Source organism: Rhinopithecus bieti, unplaced genomic scaffold, assembly GCF_001698545.2.
Source record: "Rhinopithecus bieti isolate Rb0 unplaced genomic scaffold, ASM169854v2 scaffold_13029, whole genome shotgun sequence".
In the NCBI taxonomy this organism is placed as follows: domain Eukaryota; kingdom Metazoa; phylum Chordata; class Mammalia; order Primates; family Cercopithecidae; genus Rhinopithecus; species Rhinopithecus bieti.
In genome coordinates, this window is record NW_016807982.1 from 3149023 (window position 1) to 3165590 (window position 16568).

General features: G+C 38.6%; 1 protein-coding gene across 16 annotated transcripts in view; it reads right to left on the minus strand.

The window, feature by feature from the left end:
* KIAA0319L (KIAA0319 like) overlaps positions 1-16568 on the minus strand; it is a 132386-nt gene that overhangs the window by 44848 nt on the left and 70970 nt on the right. The window lies entirely within an intron of this gene.

Below are 16568 nucleotides of genomic sequence, written 5' to 3' on the forward strand. Positions count from 1 at the left end.
ACAGAGAATGAGTGTAGGCACAAGACATAAAATTAACATAGTCTGTCTTGGGAACTGACAGCCATAAGCAAAGTGAGAGGCAAAAGTAATAGAAGATGAGCTGGAAAGACAGAGGCAAGGACCAGATGGAAAAAAGCATTAAATGCTATTTTAAGAAACTAAGTAATGGTAAGCAATTTAAGGGTGTATGCAAGGAAGTAACAAGGTCGGGTTTCTGTCTTACAAGTCATTTCTTGGCATATGGGTTTGAAGAAGTAAGGCAACAGTGGGAACACCACTTAGAAGAGCACTGCTTTCATCCAAATGAGAAACAATGAGTGGCTAAACAAGGGTGGTGGTATGGATTTTTTAAAAATCAGATTCAGCCTGGTGTGGTGTCTCACACCTGTAATCCCAGCACTTTGGGAGGCCATGGCAGGTGGAACATTTGAGGTCAGGAGTTTGAGACCAGCCTGACCAACATGATGAAACCCCGTCTCTACTAAAAATACAAAATTTAGCTGGGCATGGTGGTACATGCCTGTAGTCCCAGCCACTTGGGAGGCTGAGGCACAAGAATCACTTGAACCCGAGAGGAGGCGGAGGCTGCAGTGAGCAGATATCATGCCACTGCACCTCAGCCCAGGCGACAGAGTGAGGCTGTCTCAAAAAAAAAAAAAAAAAAAAATCAAATTGGTTGAAATATAACTCACATAAAATAAACTACACACATTTCAAGTATATAAGGTCAATGTTTTGACAAATGTATATGCCCATGTAACCACAATTAAGAGAGAGAACATTTCTATCGGTCCCCAAAATTCATTCATGCCCCTTTATAATAAATCCCTGTCTCCATCTCTAGGCTCAGGCAATCACTGATTTGTTTGCTGTCAAAGTGAGATTAGTTTGGGTTTTCTTGTATTTCACATAAAAGGAAGCATATACATATTACTTTTGTTTCTGGCTTTCACTCAACATGTTTTTGAAACTCATTCATGATATTGTGCATATCAGTAGCACATTCTTTTTTATTACTGAGTAGTTTTCCATTATAGAAATACACAAAAATTTGTTTTACATTTATCTACTGATGGGATTTTAACTTGTTTTCCATTCTTAGTTATAAAAGCTGCTATGAATGTTTAAGTATACATGTTACTGTAAACATGTGTTTTAATTTATCTTAGGTAAATACTTAGGAGAATTGCCGGTTATACATAAGTATATGTTTGAAAACATACTTTCTAAGAACTTTGTAAGAAACTATGAGCTGTTACCCAAAGTGGCTGTACATTTTATATTTCTACCAGCAACATACAAGAGTTCCAGTTGCTCTACAACTTCACCAACACTTGGTAGTCCTGGTCTTTTTATTTTTTGTCATTCTAGTGGTTATAAAGTGATATATCACTGATGACTTTCCTGATGACTAATAACACTGAACAAATTTTCATGTGCTTACTGACCATTTTCTCTTTGAAGAGGCAAAGAAGTAAAGTTCATCCAAATTTTTACCCCCCCTTTTTAAAGCTTTATTAAGGTATAACTGACATATAATACATTGAACATACATAAACTGTACAATTTGATAAATTTTGATGTATGTATACACATTTGAAACCATCAGTACAATCAAGCTAATGCATATCCATCACTTCCAAAGATTCCTCATGCTCCTTTGTAATGCCTTCTCCACCCCACCCTAAGTAACCATTCTCTGCTTTCTGTTTCTTTTGTTTCTGAAATGGAGTCTCGCTCTGTTGCCCAGGCTGGGGTGCAGTGGCGCAATCTCGGCTCACTGCAAGCTCCACCTCCCGGGTTCACGTCATTCTCCTGCCTCAGCCTCCTGAGTAGCTGGGACTACAGGTGCCCGCCACTATGCCCAGCTAATTTTTTGTATTTTTAGTTGAGACGGAGTTTCACCATGTTGGCCAGGATGGTCTCGATCTCCTGACCTCGTGATCCACTCGCCTCGGCCTCCCTAAGTGCTGGGATTATAGGCGTGAGCCACCGCACCCAGCCTGCTTTCTGTTTCCATAGTTTGCATTTCCTAGAAGGTTCTATAAATGGAATCACAAAGTAAGTACCCTTTTCTTTGAGGGGGGTAGTCTGGCTTATTTCACTCAGCAAAATTATTTTGTATGAATAACAAAATATACACAAAATGTTATATACGCAAAATGTTTTGTGTATCAATAATTCATTCCTTAGCATTGCTAAGTAGTTTTCTGCGTTATAAATATACTATAATTTGTTTAGTACCACCACCAGTGTATTTCAATTATCATACAACCTTGACAGAATTTGGTGTGGAAATCCTTTTAATTTTAGCCATTCTAGAGGTATGTAGTGGCATCTCACTGTGGTCGTAATTTACATTTTCCTAGTGATTAGTGATGTTGAACATCTTTTTATGTATTTATCAGACACTTGTATAACCTCTTTGATGGACTATGTTCAAATCTTTTGCCTGCTTTTTAAAATGGGTTACTAGTTTTCTAATCGAGTTACAAAAGCTCATTTATTTCTATAAATGAGTGCTTTGTCAGACACATAATTTGCAAATGTCTTCTCAGTCTGTACCTTGCTTTTTCATTTTGTTAGTGTTAGCTTTTCATTAACAAAAATTCATAATTTTGATAAGCTCAATTTATCATTTGTTTCTTTTACAGTTCATGCTTTCAGTGACATGGCTAAGAAATCTTTGCCAAACCAAGATCACAAAAACGTTCTCCTGTGTTCTCTTCCGTAAGTTTTATAGCTTTTAGTCTTAAATTTATATCTATGATCTGTTTTGAGTTGATTTTCCTGTAGAGGTAAGGGTCAAGGTTCACGTTTTTACATATCATTATCTAACTGTTCTAGCACTATTTGTTGACAAGATTACCCCTTCCCCACTGAACTGCACTGGCACATCAATTGACCATATATATGTGGGTCTATTTCTGGACTCTATATTATGTTCCATTAACTTAGTCTAGTTTTATGCCAACACCACTGCCTTGATTACTGTGGCTATATAGTAAGTCTTCTAGCTAGATAGTTTAAGTCCTCCAACTTTGTTGTTCTTTTCCAAATCATTTTGATCATTCTAGATCCCAATCTGTATAACATGGTTATATTTGTTTCCTAGAGCCGCCATAATGAATTACTGTAAACTTCGTGGCTTAAAACAATAGAAATTCATTCTCTCACAGTTCTGGAGGCCAGAAGTCTGAAACCAAGGTGTTGGCAGGCCATACTGCCTCTGAAGGCCCTAGAGGAGAATCTTTCTTTGCCTCTTCTAGCTCCCAGAGGCTCTTAGCATTCCTTGGTTTGTGGCAACATAACTCTGCTCTTCATGTGGACTTCTTCTGTGTCCGTGTAGATGGACCCAAAGCTCCCTTTCCTATCTCTTGTATAAAGACACCAGTCATTGTATTAAGGGCCCACCCTAAATACAGGATGATTTCACCTGGAGATTCTCAACTAATTACATCTGCCAAGACCCTATTCCCAAATAAGGTCACATGCTGAGAGGGGGAGGGGAGGACATCAGTCAATCCATTACAGTGGTATCTCTCTTCATTTACTTATTTCTCAAATTCCTCTCAGCAGAGTTTTGTAGTTTTCAGTATACAATTTTTGCACATATTTTGTTAAGTTTATGCCTAAGTATTTCATGTCTTTGGTGTTACACATTTTTTAAAACTTCAAGCTAGGTATGGTGGTGCACACCTAGAGTTCCAGCTATTTGAGAGGCTGAGGGAGGACTGCTTGAACCCAGAAGTTCAAGGCCAGCCTAGGCAACATAGTGGGACCCCTATCTCTAAAATAAATAAATAATAAAACTTCAATTCCCAATTATTCATTGCTAATATAGAAACACAAGTGATTTCTATATATTGACCTTATATCCTACAATCTTGCTAACTTTACTTAACAGTGGCTTTTATGTAGATTCTTTAGAATTTTCTAGAAATAATCCAATCATCTGTGAATAAAGGCAGTTTTGCTTCTTCACTTCCAATCTCTATTTCTTTCATTTCTTCTTGCATTATAATTGGCTAGGACCTCTACTACAATGTTGACCAAAAGTGGTTAGAGCCACTTCCCTATTTGTTAAGTAACTGTCATCTCATTTTCCTTTAAACCTTTGAACACGATTTAATTTTTTAATCATATTTTTTAACAGCTGCTTTGAAGTCTCTGCTAAATCTAATAGCTGGGTCTATTCAGAAATCATTTCTATTAATGACTTTTTTCCACTGAGCATGAGCCGCACCTTCCTGATTTTTCCTTGCATGTCTCATAATATCTAGTTGAAAACTAGAGGTTTCAAATAATCTACTGGAGTAGCTATCGATTGTTTTATTTATCTGATGGGCTGTTGATTGTTTTTAATAACTTGCCTGTACTTAAACTGCAGAATCTAATTCTCCCATAGTATGTTGCCACTGATGCTCTGCTCAGTTTTTGTTTTAATTTTTATTTTAGCCTGGCTTTCTAGGGCGGCCTGTGCCTGCATCGTTTAGTAGTCAGACAATGATCTGGGCAGGGGTTGTTCATAGACCTCAAACCCATAAAGTTTTGCCATCTGCCAATCTATCTGTGTACTGCCTGAGGAATGCATTCAAAGTTACAGCCAATTCTCAAGTCCCCTTAATTTTACTTTTATTGGGTTCCTTTGGGTCCCTCCTGCACATGCAGGTAACTTCCCAATCAGCCAGAGATATGCGGAGAGCTTATCTTAGCCCTTCTATGGCTCTCTTATTTTCAAGATCTTCCCATTTAGTTTCTGGCAGGTCCACCACCTACTCCAACAGGAGATTCTCTCCATTCATTCTCAACCAAGTTTGCCACTTTTAGTTGGCAAAGCTGTGAGTTTTCACCTGTCCCACATTAAGTCTACCCCCTCTGGCAGAAAATTTGCTAGTGTTTTGTTGTTGTTGTTGTTGTTGTTTTTTCCTTTTCAGTTGAGATGGGGGTCTCACTATGTTGAGTTCCAGGCTGGTTGGAACTCCTGAGCTCAAGCAGTCCTCCCACCGCAGCCTCCCCTGTAGCTGAAATTACAGGCATGTGCCACTGCACTCTGGCTCCGTAAGATGCTAGTTTTCATGTTCAGCCACACAATGGTAAAATTACAATTCTTGTCACCAGAGCTGAGTAACGGAGGTAAGGACAGACGGGAAACACTCCAAGAAGACCACAGACTTCCACTGTCCCTACTCAAAGTATTACCAGCCTTTCAAGAATAAATTCTTAGGCTGGAGTGTCGTGGCTCAAGCCAGCGCTTTGAGATGCCGAGGCAGGAGGATCGATTGAACCCAGGAGTTTTTCAAGAACCTAGGCAACATAGTGAGACCCTGTGTCTACAAAAAATAGAAAAAGTTAGCTGGGTGTGGTGGTGTACACTTGTAATCCCAGCTATTTGGGAGGCTGAGGTGGTTGGTGCTTGGGAAGTCAAGGCTGCAGTGAGCCATGATCACACCAACCTGGATGACAGAGTAAGACCCTGTCTCAAAAAAAAAAAAAAAAAAAAATAAATTTTCTCAATTTGTTTCTGCTTCTACTTTATTTCTAGATATGTTAAAAATATTTGGTTTTAACAATTTTGCCCAGTTTTATACTATTTTTTACACGAAAATTACAGATCCCTTCTTGCTGCCGTTTTGTAAGCCCTCTTGTTTCTATTTTCCCATTGTTAATATTTCTTTTTTGAAATTCCTCATCTGTTTACTCACTGAAACTATTTTCTGGCCCAATACAGTAGCGCACACCTGTAATCCTAGCACACTGGGAGGCCGAGTTGGGAGGATCGCTCAAGGCCAGAAGTTCAAGACCAGCCTGCACAACATAGCAAGACCTCATTTCTAAAAAAAAAAAAAAAATTGTAATTAGCTGGGAGTGGTGGCACACCCCTGTAGGCCTAGCTACGTAGGAAGCTGGCGTGGCAGGATCGCCTGAGCCCATGAGTTTGAGGCTCCAGTAAGCCAAGATAGTACTACTGCACTCTAGCCTGGGCAACAGAATGAGACCCAAAAAAACAAAAACAAGCCGGGCACGGTGGCTCAAGCCTGTAATCCCAGCACTTTGGGAGGCCGAGACGGGCGGATCACGAGGTCAGGAGATCGAGTCCATCCTGGCTAACATGGTGAAACCCCGTCTCTACTAAAAAATACAAAAAACTAGCCGGGCGAGGTGGCGGGCGCCTGTAGTCCCAGCTACGTGGGAGGCTGAGGCAGGAGAATGGCGTGAACCCAGGAGGCGGAGCTTGCAGTGAGCTGAGATCTGGCCACTGCACTCCAGCCTGGGCGACAGAGCGAGACTCTGTCTCAAAAAAAAACAAAACAAAACAACAAACAAAAAAAAAAACAAAACAAAACAAATATTTTCCTTTAATTATGTGAACATACATATGATAGCTACTTTGAAGCCTGACTACTAACTCCAACATCTGAGTCAACTTGGAGCCACCTTCTCTATTGACTGCCTTTTTTCCCTGAGTATGGATCACCCTTTTCCTGTTCCTGTGCTTGTCTGGTAATTTTTGGTTTAATGTTGGACATTCTGATACATGTAGTGGCTCTGGATTCTACTATATTTTCCTTGGGATTATTGGCAAAGGGGTGGTTTCCTAGTAGACAAATAACCTCCCTGGACTAAACTGTAGACTTTGCTCCTTACAGTGTTCTACAACTGATATCTCTGTGTAGTTCTTACAGCTTTTTTTTTTTTTAGATAGTCTTGCTCTGTCGCCCAGGCTGGAGTACAATGGTATGATCTCAGCTCACTGCAACCTCTGCCTCCTGGGTTCAAGTGATTCTAATGCCTCAATCTCCCTAGTAGCTGGAATTACAGGCATGCACCACCACACCCAGCCAATTTTCGTATTTTTAGTAGAGACGGGATTTCACCATGTTGGCCAGGCTGGTCTCTAACTCCTGGCCTCAAGTGATCCACCCAGCTCAGCTTCCCAAAGTGCTGGGATTACAGGCGTAAGGCACCACACCCAGCCTGGCCACTACACGTCTGCCTGTGTAACTGATGATTGACCAAGAATCTGGCCAGAGATTTTACTCAGATTTGGGGCCTGTTCTCATCGTACTTTCTTTATTTCTGGGGATTCCTCCCTAATTTTTCAGCCTTAAGATTATGTCCACTGATACCTCAAGTCCATAAGACTTCACATATCTGCCACCTGGTTCCCCATGGTTGGAGAATGCATTCAATTTAAAAAAGAAGCAAACTCATGAAGTTCACCTTGTGTAGATTCTCTCTTTCAAAGACAGAACTCTACCTCCCTAATCTCTGCCTTTTTTTTCACCAGGCCTCATGGCGTCTGCCCACGCAGGTGTAGTTTAGAGGTACATCCAGGGATTTTAGCAGAGTTTACAGTCAGGTTATGAGGTTCACCCTCTTCTGTGGTTTTCTTACTTTCAAGCCCTCTTGCTAAATTTTCAGAAGCTTTTTCTATCATGAACTCTGTTTCTGCCACCATAAAAAAGTAAGGCTGGAGTTTTCCACTGCCACTTTCCTCTACTGTGGGAGTTGTTGAATGCCCTCAGGCAAATTTTTTTTAAGCTGCAAATTCACGATTCTTATCACTCCCAGTTGCCATTTTTCAAAAGTAAGCGCTCCTCTAGCTTCTATCTGCTTTTGGAACCTTTTCAGTTCCTTTCAATACATTTTTTACAGATTTTCTAATATTATCTGTGGGAAGGTTTCAGAGACCACTTCACTCTGCCACCATTACTGGAAATTCCCCCCATGGGATGGATTTTAAAATATTAAGAATCTAATATTTGTGGAGCTGTAATAGATCTGGGGTTTGGGGAAGAGTCTGAGATGACACCCATGTTTCTAGCCTGAGTGACGGACTGACTACAGTAGTGTCAAAAACGAAATAGACTATAGAAGAGCAACTTTAAGGAAATTACAGGAAAGTTATGTTTTAGACAAACTGAAGCTAGAATACCTCTGGGAAATTCAAACAGAAACTAAGACTTGGAATCATGCTCCTAAAGCCATGGGAGTAGATGAACTATGATAGGAAGAACATGTAAATAAAAGAAATAGTAATCAAAAATAAAACATTTAGGAATACAAAGGCTGTAAGATGATAAAATGACCAACAAAATTGACCAAGAAGGAATCGTCAGGAAGAAGGAAAAGGACCAGGAATGTGTGGTTCCCACAAGAAAGAAGGGACAATTGCAACCAGTATGAAATAATGCAGACAGGGCCAATCAAATAAAGACTGAAAAGAATACACTGCAATCGGCAACTGTGAAGTCACTGGTGACCCTGGCAAGTTTCAGTGGAAACCAAATACCACAGGGCTGAGGATTAGATGTAAGTGAATAAAGAAAAGTAGACTACCTTTGATATTTCTAGATAAAAAGGAAGAAAGACAAATGAATGGTAGCTAAAGATGCAAGGGGACAAGATCAAGGACATATTTGCAAGTATCGAGTTTGAACAATGAGCATCAAGTTCTGAGACTGAAAATTTAATGATAGAGTTGAGTATTATGCAAATATTTAGGAGAGGATCTGGGTCCAAACTCAGGAAGTAAATATCAGAGAAGGCTTTCAAAAAGAAGTAAAGCCTGGGAAGAGTCTTGAAGACTAAGCAGTAGTTAGGTAGGTGAATGCCACAAGGTAAAAAAACAAAACAAAAACAAAAACAAAAAAAACATGGTGGACTTTCTGTTCCAGTCGAGATGAAGTAACAGCAAGAAGATTTATCCTCCTGAAAAAAATTTAGAAACCAGACAAAATATATTAAATGATGGCTTTCAAGACACCAGACATCAGGTGATAAAAAACAGTGATCCCTAAGAAATGAAAAACAAGTAAGGTGAACCCTATGACTGCCCCAGCTTACTGTCTAGAAAATGTTTCTGGGCCATGGCACAGAAGAAGAAATCCAAGCACAGACCAGTAGTCTTTAGAGTTGAAGAACTGAGCTGGAAGTCTGGGAAAGAAGAATGCTATACAGAGACAGAACTCTGAAAATCTGAAGGAGACCCCATTAAGTACTCAAGGGAGTACTGATAATCAGATGTATATGAAGAAACCGCACAGGGCCAGGGAAAAAACTAACCTGTATTCTTTGTTTTGTTTTGTCTGTTTGGGGCTTTTCTTGAGATGGAGTCTTACTCTGTCACCCAGGCTGGGGTGCAGTGGTGCAACCTCCACTAACTGTAACCTCTGCCTCCCAGGTTCAAGTGATTCTCCTGCCTCAGCCTCCCAAGTAGCTGAGATTACAGGCTCCTGCCACTGTGACCAGCTAATTTTTGTATTTTGAGTAGAAAAAGGGTTTTACCATGTTGGCCAGGTTGGTCTCAAACTCCTGATCTTAAGTCATCTGCCCACCTCAGCCTCCCAAAGTGCTGGGATTACAAGCATGAGCCACTATGCCTGGCTTTTGTTTGTTTCTAAGACAGGGTCTCGCTCTATCACCCAGGCTGGAGTGCGGTGACGTGATCTTGGCTCACTGCAGCCTCGACCTCCCAGGCTGAAGTAATCCTCTTACCTAAGCCCCCCAAGTAGCTTTTTGTACTTTTTGCAGAGATGAGGTTTTGCCATGTTGCCCAGGCTGCCCTGTAGTTCTCTTGATTACAGAGAAAAGTACTCAAGTTTAGATGGATAAGAAATAGTACCTCTTCCAAAAAGCTAGAATGGAAAACTTTGTAATTCACAGGGCATCAGTTAAAATACTAATAAAAGTCTTGCTTTAGTAGGGTAGAAAAATTAACCCTAGACTAAATGCAGCTCTGGACTCACATGACAAAGCTTAAAAGCAAGGCTCAAAAGTATCACTGTTTGCAAATAATTTAACCACAGCCCAGAACAAAGTTCAAGAATACTTATAGTGATACAAAAATATCCAAAACCCCAGTAGGTAAAATTTACAATGTCTAGCACTTAATCCGAAATAACCAGACATGCAAAGAAGCAGGAAAATAAATACTATAATGAGAAAAAAAATGTAAATCAATTAAAACTGATCCAGAAATTATAGAGATGACAGAACTGGTAGATAGGGATATTAAAATAAGTATTATGATTATATTTCTATGTTTAAGAAGTTACAGGAAAGGTTGAATATATTAAGCAGAGATATAAGACATAAAAAAGACTTCATATCAAACTTTTAACATAAATATTACAATGTTTGATATTAAAGAAAATATACTTGATACGTTTTGGCTCTGTCCCACCCAAATCTCATGTTGAATTGTAATTCCCAATGTTGGGGGAGGAACATAATGGGAGGTGATTGGATCATCAGGGTGGATTTCCCCTTCCTGTTTTCATGATAGTGAGTTCTAATGAGATCTGATGGTTTAAAAGTGTGTAGCACTTCCCATTTGACTCTCTTTCTTTCCTGCTCCACCATGTGAAGACTGTGCCTGCTTCCCTTTTGACTTCCACCATGATTGTTAAGTTTCCTAAGGCTTCCCAGCCATGCTTCCTGTACAGCCTGCACAACTGTGAGTCAACTAAACCTCTTTGCTTCATAAATTACCCAGTCTCACATAGTTCTTTATAGCAATGTGAGAACAGACTAATGCAATACTGTAAGAATTTAATGGCAGATTAAACAATGCAGAAGAAAAGATTAGTAACCTTAAATAATCTCAATAGAAACTTCAAAATGAAACACAGAGACAAAAAAAGCTCAAAATAAATGAATGGGGCATCAGCAAACTGTGAAATAAATTCAAGTGGCCAAATATGCTTGTAACTAGAGGTCCCAAAGGGAGAGGGACAGAAAAATATTTGAATAATCATCAATAATTTCCCAAATTTGAAGAAAACTATAAACCCACATTCTAATCCAGATTAAAGTTCAACAAGCCCCAACCACACGAAACATAAAATTATGCCATAGAATAACATCATCAAATCACTTAAAACAGTGGTAAAGAGAAAATTATATAAGCAGCCAGAGAAAAAAGAAACATCATATATGTGGAACAAAGATAAAAACTACAGCAGACATCTCACCTGAAACAACGCAAGCTAGAAGACATTGACATGATATCTTTAAAGTACTGAAAGCAAAAAAATAAACCTGTTGACTTAGATTTGTTTAAACAGGGAAAATATTTTTCAAAGATGAAGGTGAAATAATATAATTTAAGGTAGTTCTTTATAGGTTAAAGATGTATAGTATAAACTCAACAGTAACCACCAGAACTACACAACAAAGAATTATAGTTGTATTAAATTTTTATCACTGTTATAACGAATTACCACAAACTTAGTGGCTTAAACAACACAAATGTATTATCTTATACTTCCGTAGAATAGGAATCCAACATAGATCTCACAGGGCTAAAATCGAGGGGTTGACAGGGCCATATTCCCTTCTGGATGATTTAGGGAAGAACCTGTTTCCGTGCATTTTTTAGTTTTTAGAAGTCAGCCACCTTCCTTGGCTCATGGTCCCCTCCCCCATCCGCAGAGGAAGCAGTTTCATGTCTCTGTGTCTTTCTTCCATAGTGACATCTTCTTCTTCCACTTTAAGGACCTTTGTGTTTACACTGGGCCTACAGGAAAAATGCAGGATAATCTTCCTATTTTGAGGTCACCTTATTACCAGCCTTGATTCCATCTGAAACCTTAATTCCTTTTTGCCATGTTATTTAACAGATTCACAGGTTCTTGAGATTATTATGCTGATATCTTTAGGGGCCATTATTCTTTTTTGTTTGTTTGTTTTTTGTTTTTGAGACAGGGTCTCGCTGTGTTGCCCAGGCTGGATGCAATGGTGCAATCACGGCTCACTGCAGGCTCAAGTGGTCCTCCTGCCTCAGCCTCCTGAGTAGCTAGGACCACAAGCACATGCCATCACCACCACATTTGGCTAATTTTTTTATAGAGATGGGAGTCTCACTATGTTGCCCAGACTGGTCTCAAACTCCTGTGCTCAAGTGATCCTCCCACCTTCGCCTCCTAAAGTGCTGGGATTATAGGTATGAGACACTGAGCCCAGCCTAATGTGATTATTGATGTGACTGGGTTCAAATCTACCAACTTAGTATTTGCTATTTGTCCAATTTGTTCTTTGTCCATTTTCCCTAGGTTTATGCCTTCCTTTGAATTAATTGTTTTTCAGTCTATGGCCATATCACCCTGAACATACCTGATATTGTCTGAATTAATTGAGTATTTTTCACATTCAATTTTACCTTCTTTGTTGGCTTATTAGTCGTGTTAGGCAGAATGATGGCCCTTACACCAGGCATGGTAGCTGATATCTGTAATCCCAGCACTTTGGGAAGCTGAAATGAGAAGACTGATTGAGCCCAGGAGTTTGAGACCAGCCTGGGCAACACTGTGAAACCTTGTCTTTATAAAAAATGTAAAAATTAGCAGGGCATACCGGTACACTCCTGCAGTCCCAGCTACTCAAGAGGCTGAGGTGGGAGGATAGCTTGAGTCCAGGAAGTCAAGGATGCAGTGAGCCATGATTGCGCTACTGCACTCCAGCCTGGGTGACAGAGTGAGACGCTGTCTCAAAATAATAATAATCACATTAAATGTAAGTGGTCTAACTCCAATTAATCAGCAGAGATTGTCAGACTGGATAAAAAGCAATCCATCTATATGCAGCCTATTAGAAATTGATTTTAAATATAAAGACACAAATAGGTTAAAAGTTAAAGGATGGAAGAAGATACATTGTTAACACTAATCAAAAGTAGCTGAAGTGGCTATATTAATATCAGACAAAATAGATTTCAGAGAAAACAATGTTACCAAAGACAAAGGGAATTGTATCACAATGATGAAGAAGTCACTTCATCAAGAGGAATAACAATCCTAAACATTTACACATCTAATAATAAACTTCAAAATACGTCAAGCAAAAGCTGATCAAACAATGAGGAGAAACAGATATATCTACAATTATGATATTTCATCACCACTCTCTAAATAACTGATGGAAGGAGACAGAAAATAAGTAAGAATATTGAAGACTGAACAACATTAACAAATTTGACCTAACTGACATTTATATTCACCCAACAACAGAATACATATTCAACTGCACATGGGACATTTACCAGGATAGACCATATTATGAGCCATAAAACAGGTGCCAATAAATTCACAAGGATTCAAGTCATACAATGTTCTCTGGCTACAATGGGATTAAATTACCAATGAATAATACAACAGTATATAGAAAATTCTCCCAAATATTTAGAAACCACATAACACACTTCTAAATAACCCAAGAGTCAAAGGAGTAGTCAAAATGGAAATTAAAAAGTATTTTGAACTGAATAAAACTGTAACACAAAATATCAAAATTTGTGTGATACAGCTAAAGGCAATACTTAGAGGAAAATTTATAGCACTAAAAATGTCTACATTAGAAAAGAGAGAAGTCTCAAACTAACGACTTCAAATTACATTCTAAGAAAAATAAAATAAAATTACATTCTAAGAAACTAAAAAGGGCAAATGAAATCCAAATTAAGCCAAAGAAATACAATAATAAAGTTTAGTACAGAAATCAGCTGGGCACAGTGGCTCACACCTGTAATCCCAGCATTTTTGGGAGACCAAGGTGGGTGGATCATTTGCAGCCAGGAGTTTGAGACCAACCTGGCCAACATAGTCAAACCCCATCTCTACTAAAAACACAAAAAGTAGCCAGGTGTGGTAGTGCATGCCTGTAGTCCTAGCTACTGAAGAGGTTGCAGTGAATGGAGATTGTGCCACTGCACTCCAGCCTGGGGAACACAGCAAGACTCTATTTTTTTTTTTAACAACAACAAAAAAAATTAATTAATTAGAGGTCCCAAAGGGAGAGGGACAGAAAAATATTTGAATAATTGGCAATAATTTCCCAAATTTGAAGAAAACTATAAACCCACATTCTAATCCAGATTAAAGTTCAACAAGCCCCAACCACACAAAACATAAAATTACGCCATAGAATAACATCATCAAATCACTTAAAACAGTGGTAAGGAGAAAATTATGTAAGCAGTCAGAGAAAAAAGAAATATCATATATGTGGAACAAGATAAAAACTAGAGCAGATATCTCAACTGAAACAATGCAAGCTAGAAGACATTGACATGATATCTTTAAAGCACTGAAAGCAAAAAAATGAACCTGTCAACTTAGATCTGTTTAAAAAGGGAAAATATTAAATGTAATATTAAAAAAAAAAAAAAAGGATTAGCGCAGAAATCAGTAAAATAGAAAACAGAAAAACAATAGAGGAAAATGAATAAAACCAAACATGGTTCTTTGAGAAACACTAACCAGTCTAATTAGGAGAAATGAGAGAGCAAGAGCCAGAGCAAGAGACAAGAAGACACAAATTACCAGTATCAGGAATGAGACAGACGATACAACTAAAGGTTCTATAGATGTTAAAAGGACAGTAAGAGACTATAATGAACATGTGAATAAATTTGACTAATGGGATGAAATGCACAAATTTCTTGAAAGACACAATCTGCCAAAGCTCACTCAAGAAGAAAGAGACAGCCTACATAGCAATGCATCTATCACATAATTGAATTTCTAGTTTAAAACTTTTTACAAAGAAAATTCGAAGTACAGATGGTTTACTGGAGAATTATATTTAACATTTAAGGAATAAATAATACCAATTCCACACAAACCTCCAGAAAACTGAAGAAAAGGAAAAATTTCTCAACTCATTCTATGAGGCCAGTCAATAAACAGATGTAAAACTTCATGACAAAAATTTGATAAATCAAATATAAAAATATATCAAAATAGTAATATCATGACCAGGCCGGACGCGGTGGCTCATGTCTGTAATCCCAGCACTTTGGGAAGCCAAGGTGGGTGGATCACAAGGTCAGGAGTTCAAGACCAACCTGACCAATATGCTGAAACCCCGTCCCTACTAAAAATATAAAAATTAGCCAGGCGTGGTGGCACGCGCCTGCAGTCTCAGCTACTCAGGGGACTGAGGCAGGAGAATCGCTTGAACCCAGGAGGTGGAGGTTGCAGTGAGCCAAGATCAAGTCACTGCATTCCAGCCTGGGTGACAGAGTGACACTTCATCTCAAAAAATAATAAATAAATAAATAAATAATAATATCATGACCAAGCAGGGTTTACTCCAGGAATGTAAGATTGGTTTAACATTTGAAATCAATCATATTATTCACCATATTAACATACTAAAAACAAAAAAAAAAATCATCTCAATAGATGCAGAAAAAGCATTTGATAAAATCCATCAACTATTCCTGATAAAAACTCACATCAAACTAGGAATAGAAAGAAATTCCCTACACCTGATGAAAGGTATCTTCAAAAAACCTACAGCTAACATCAGACTTATAGCTGACTTACAGACTTATAGCTTTCAAAAAACCTACAGCTAACATGTAGACTTTCACCACTTCAATTCAACATCGCATTGGAGGCCCGGCATGGCAGCTTACACCTGTAACCTCAGCACTTTGAGAGGCTAAGGCAGGAAGATTGCTTGAAGCCAGGAGTTCCACACAGCCTGGACAACAAAGCAAGAGCCCATCTCTACAAAAAGAAAAAATATATCAAAAACATTGTAGTGGAAGTTCTAGCCAGGGCAATAAGGCAAGAAAAAGAAATAAGAGGCATCCAGGTTGGAGAAGCAGCTGTCTTTATTTATAGACAATATGATTATATAGAGAGAAAATCCTATGGAATCTATAAAAAGATGCTAACAGAATGAATAAGTAAGTTTAGCAAGATTACAAGATACAAGACCAATATACAAAAAGTAATTGTATTTCTATATACCAGCAACAATCACTGAGTTCTTTGAAAACATCAAGTATAACAGCATCAAATATAAGAAATACACAAATACATACACCTACTACGTACCCACTAAAAACTTTTTAATGAAATATGGATAAATCTGACAAAAGACATGCAAGATCTCTGTTGGAGGAGGAGGTGCAAAAAAAATAAAAATAAAGACGTGCAAGATCTGTATACTAGCTGGGCGTCAGTGTACAGATCTTGCACATTTTTAGATTTTTTTAGAATTACAGATAAACCTGACAGAAGAGTGCAAGATCTGTACACCAATGCCCAGCTGGTATACATATTTTTCTTGCACATCTTTCATCAGATTTATCTGTAATCCTAGCACTTTGGGAGGCTGAGGCAGGTGGATCGCTTAAACTCAGGAGCTGGAGACCAGCCTGGGCAACATGGTGAAGAAATAACTCTACAAAAAATCAGCCAGATGTGGCAGCACACACTTGTAGTCCCAGCTAGTTGGGGGCTGAGGCAGGAGGATCACTTGAGCCCAGGAGGTCAAGGCTGCAGAGACCCAAGATCACACCACTGCACTCCAGCCTGGGTGACAAAGTGAGACCCTATCTCAAACAAACAAACAAAAAGATCTGTACACCAAAACTACAACACATCACTGAGAAAAATTATAGATTATTTAATTAAATGGAGAGATACACTGTGCTCGTGGGTCTGAAAATGCAACATTATTATTAGGCTGATGAGTTTCTCCAAATTGATTTACAGTCCCAATACAATCCCAGTGAAAATTCCAGAAGACTTTTTTTTTTTTTTTTTTTT